Genomic DNA, 4,905 nt, shown 5'->3' with positions numbered 1-4,905 from the left:
AGAACCTCCCTGCCGTATTGATTGGAATAACATCTCTATCAATCTGAGCAGTTTCTGTCCTGTTGCAGACACTCAATGAAGAGTTGTCGAGTGAATGACTGTATATGCCACCCTGGGTATCACAAAGTCAGTTTCATAACTTGAGAAATTGTCTGACCTTCTGAAATGAGAGGAGTTTTTCAGAATCAAGACCTCAAGTTATGGGACAAGGAGAGAGAACTCTTGTCCACAGGGTAGAGCCCAGGCATGACTGTGTTTTATAAGCACCATCAGATGATTCTAATGGGGCAGCCAGGATTGAAGACCAGTGATCTAAGACAGTCACAGCAATTCCATTCCTTTTGTCAAGTGATTGATATAGTAATCGGGGCATGTGACATAAACATGGTCAATAAACCATGAGGCCAAATCAGCTGGGGATATTCTGGGAAAGCTTTTCTTCCATTTAGAAAAAGGACACAGAGAGAGATTGTTTTCCACCACTGGGTAGCACTCTCCTTGTGGAATATAGACCAGACCTCCCCTGTGTGACTATAGAGAGATTTCACTGCACGTGTCACTTCTTCTGTAGTTTTTCTATCAGTTATCCTATTGGCAGTCATTTAGTAGAGATCTAGTGTATTTTCCATCATCCAAGGACATGGGCTTTTCTGCAGGGTTCCATGGTTGAGAAACTAAGGAGCATATGATGAGCATTTATGTTCTTTCCCTCTTTTTGGTATGCCAGCGTCCGATGGGGTTTATTCTTACCTCGTGGCCTCAAGATGACTGCTGCAGTTCCAGGCATCACACAAAGGCAATGCCACCCAGGGTCAGGAAAGAGGTTGTAAATATCTCATGTCTCTCTTCTCCGTGGACTCCACTTTCCTGTAGTCCACCCCCAGCTGACTTACACTTCAGGGTTCATTGGCCAGCTTTATGTGTGCACCGAGGTAAATATGACGCTGTTGGACAAGGATTCTCTGGGAATAGGAAAGTCAATAAATAAAGACTCCTAAGTATCAGAAAAAAAGAGCCCTGGAGTTGGAGACCACAGTGACCTGGGTTCAAATACCAGCCCTGGCTCCTTATCCACTGTGTGATCTGGTGGCATCCCAGGCTGCAGCTCCCTCTCTGTAAAATGGATAAATGGCTCTCCTGGTCTTAGTTCTCCTGATCACTTTCTCATGCCTGAGAAGCCAGAACCCAGAAAACCTCAGTGTTCTTTAGGTACCTTCGATTTTTCTTTTCAACAAGCCACTCTAACATATCTGTGAAAGTATGCCTCAAAGAGGGGATGGACTTGCACTTGCGAGGTTAGAACACGTCATATCAAGTGCAATATAAAAATCTGAATCCCCAGGCCCCTCCCATAGCACTGACGGTCTCACTTGTTTGTGGCGTTCAAGGAAAAGCATCTTTGACTTCCTCTCTTAAAGCAACAGTGCCCCAGCAGCACCTGCATGATGAGCCGTTAAGGTTTCGTGAACCAGCCAGCAGCACAGCCCCCAGCTGCTCAGAGACCACCCCCGCCCTTGTCCTGGCAATTCTCACATATCCCGGATGTCATCCAATGGACTTCAGCAAAAGTCGATTTATCACCGCTAATGTGAGAATGTATTTACCGCTCGCCAGGCCCTGTTCTAAGTAGATTAGCAATCACCACTGAAATTTACATTGAACGTGCCACGTGTGGGACATGGCTTCACGTGCTTTATACATACATTTACTGCATTCTCATAGTAACCCTATGAGGTTCTGCATTTGAGCAAACAGACTCAGAAAAGTGCAGTAAATTTCTTGAGGTTTTTCAACTAGGGAGGGGCAGAGTCGGGTTTCAAACCCTGATGCAAAGTCACAAATGTATACAATTACATAAGTTAGTGTACTTCACATGAATATAAATGTACTATATGGAGACGTGTCTTGCAACAGCCTAAACTTTGTACCTAAACTTTCTGTATGTGACAGTGTGGGAGTGAGGAAACTACTCTTTTATTTTTAAAGTGTAAACGAATTATACTGTTATTTTATTTCCAGGAAAAAACAAAGGCTTTGAGTTCTGGGCAATATTTCAGACACTTACTTCTACCAAGTAGAAGCCATTTCCTGTCCAGCCACAGCTTTTGCTCTGTAGCTGGGAACACGATTCCTGTTTACTAAGTGCTGACACACTTTACTATATACTGCACTACAGACTACAGTGTCGTTCACTAGATAGCCACTCGGGTAGAGCTGGGATTTGAACCCAGGTCTCAGGACCCCAAAGGTCCACTAAAAACGGTTTCTTTCTATGAATAGGACTGTTCTAATATTCCAGAAACGCTTTGAGGGCATCTGCTATAACTAAGCATGTATCAGACAAGAGAGGAGCAGAATTAAGGCTGCGAGACGGGCTTGAGGGCTCACACAAATGTTTACTGGGCATAGACTATGCTAAGCCCTGGGATAAATGCCACAGATACAGAGTCGGAAAATTAGACACAGTCCTTGCCCTGTGGCGTCTAGTGTGGAGGACGGTTGTTAAACATAGAATGTAATGGATTCTATCATTTCAGACTGTGAAAAGAGCTATTAAGGAAAACAAAAGGGAAGGTCTCATTTAGCTGGCGGGGAGGGAGAGGTTAACCAGGAATGTCTGCTTTAAAGATACGATATACGATGAGCCCTCAAGGATGGGGCACCGTTTGCAGATGAAGAGTGAGGTGGAAGTGCATTCTCTGCAGAGGTAACAGCGTATGCAAAGGTCCTGAGGCAGACATGAGCTTGGCACTTGGAGGAACAGAAGGGTTAGTGTAGCTGTATTAATACTGAGCGGGTCTAGGCCACAGGATGATGTTAGAGAGCTGCACTTCTTGGAGTCCAGCTAGGGAAACAATGCAGGAGGTCCTGGCTTAGGCTGACCAAGAAGAAGCCAGTGCCTGAAGCAGCACACCCAATGAATTAGCACCTCAGCAAGTCACAGGAAGGACCAGGGAGGAAGAGGAGTTGCAGGCACAGAACAGAGCCATGAAGGTGAGCAGATGGGAGGGGATGGCCTTGGTGAGCCAGCCAGCATCATACTGTACCCATACTAGCCCTTCCTCTCTTTTTTTGGTATATATTTTTTATTCATTTATTTTTTTATTTTTTTGGCCGTGCCACGCAGCTTGTGGGGTCTCAGTTCCCCGACCAGGGATTGAACCTGGGCCCACGGCAGTGAAAGCGCCAAGTCCTAACCACTGGACCACCAGGGAATTTCCCCTTTCTTCATCCCTAATTATCTCTGTGACATTAGACCAGACTTTGGTGTTTTAGGGTCTCCCTGTCTCTTAACTGGCTGCATTTTATTCAAGTCTGCCATCGTGACCTTCAGAACACAGATCTGAGAATGTCACTCCCCAGCTTCCAGGAGAGAATTAAAACTCCTCAGGTGAGCACACCAGTCCCTTGGTGATTTGGGGCCTGCCCACCTCTCACCGTGTGACTCTCTCCATCTCCTGCAACCTATAGCATTGAAGCTCCACCATTGTTCCTTGGGATTCCATAATGCCTTGCCTTGCACTCACTGATGGTTGACTAGATTACACCAAAAATCTTTTCTAGCTCTGAGAACCCAAGAGAGAAGTGCAAACTCTTTTTCTGACAATAGACATAACAAGCATGAGTCAGTCACCCTGCTTCACTGTTGATCAATGACAAACCCATTGTCATGTGTGAGCTCCGTGTCAGTCTCCACTTTCATTAGAACTGTTTGCCCTCCTTTGCTGAGACACATCTGTAACATTGCTGTGTTAAGACAAGTTGCCTAGAGAGTTTCTTTTGTGTGGAGATGTGATCATAAGGTATATTGAGTTTCTGTTCTCTTCCAGGGGCTGAGGAGTGGTTGGTTACCGAGGGGTATTGGATGCCCCCAGCCTGCTCCCTCGGTCTCTCTCATTTCTGGGGAGTAGCTGGCAGTATTGCAATTGCTTTGTGAGGGAGACTTTCTCAAGGAAGGAAGCAGCGTTCATAACAGAGAGAGTGCACGAGGCAGGGGAGTGGCAGGAGACTTTGGGAGGATTTCTGAGCTGTGAATGCCAGGTTGTCAAGAGGCTGTGGAATTAACTGGAAGAAGAGCACGCTGGTTGAATTACTAGTGATGTTTGGGTTCTCTCCTGGCTCAGGTGATCCTGGTGGCCTGCACTGCCCAGTTAAATGACACGAAAGCTCTAGTATGAAAAGGAAGAGCAAAGCTCTTTGTGGAAACTGTATGTCCCACAGTCAGATCTTCTTGTGACTTAGCTCCCACTGGCTATGAAGAGCATCAGTGGAAACTTCTGAACCACGGGGGCACTTCTGATTTGCCCCCCACTGCACCTTTGTTGCTGCTCCTCGTCTGACTGCTCCCACCACCCATTCCTGGACTCTGTCCCTTGACTTCTATCTCCTCCCCCAGTTCCTCGTGGCCTCTGGCTTAGTTCGGTCTTCAGCATCCTTCAGCCAGGTTGCAGCGTTGCCTTCTGTCTGGTCTCCTAGCTTTGTTCTATTTATTCTTCTATTTGTTCTCCTTCCTCTAACCTAATCATTCCGAGTTAAGGTTCCGCCATCATACCCCTGGGTTCATAACTCCTGGTCCGGCACTTTCCTCCATCAGAAGACCTATGCGCTCTCTTATTTAACATCCTTATTGAGATGTAACTGATATACAGTAAACCACACTGTTTCAAGTGTACACTTAGAATAGTTTTTTTAAATAAATTTATTCAATTAATTTATTTATTTTGGGCTGTGTTTGGTCTTTGTTGCTGCGTGCGGGCTTTCTCTAGTTGCAGCGAGCGGGGGCTACTCTTTGTTGCGGTGCATGGGCTTCTCATTGCGGTGACTTCTCTTGCTGGGAGCATGGGCTCTAGGCGTGCAGGCTTCAGTAGTTGTGGCACTCGGGCTTCAGTAGTTGTGGCTCACAGG

General features: G+C 46.2%; 1 non-coding gene across 1 annotated transcript; it reads right to left on the bottom strand.

The window, feature by feature from the left end:
- Positions 1-3,142: 3,142 nt before the first annotated feature.
- Positions 3,143-3,215, bottom strand: TRNAE-UUC (transfer RNA glutamic acid (anticodon UUC)). The gene has a single exon. It is a non-coding gene; the product is annotated as a tRNA-Glu (tRNA).
- Positions 3,216-4,905: the final 1,690 nt, after the last annotated feature.

This window comes from Lagenorhynchus albirostris, chromosome 15 (assembly GCF_949774975.1).
Source record: "Lagenorhynchus albirostris chromosome 15, mLagAlb1.1, whole genome shotgun sequence".
Lineage (NCBI taxonomy): Eukaryota > Metazoa > Chordata > Mammalia > Artiodactyla > Delphinidae > Lagenorhynchus > Lagenorhynchus albirostris.
Note: the sequence above shows the minus strand (reverse complement) of the source record. Positions and strands in the feature narration are given on the sequence as shown.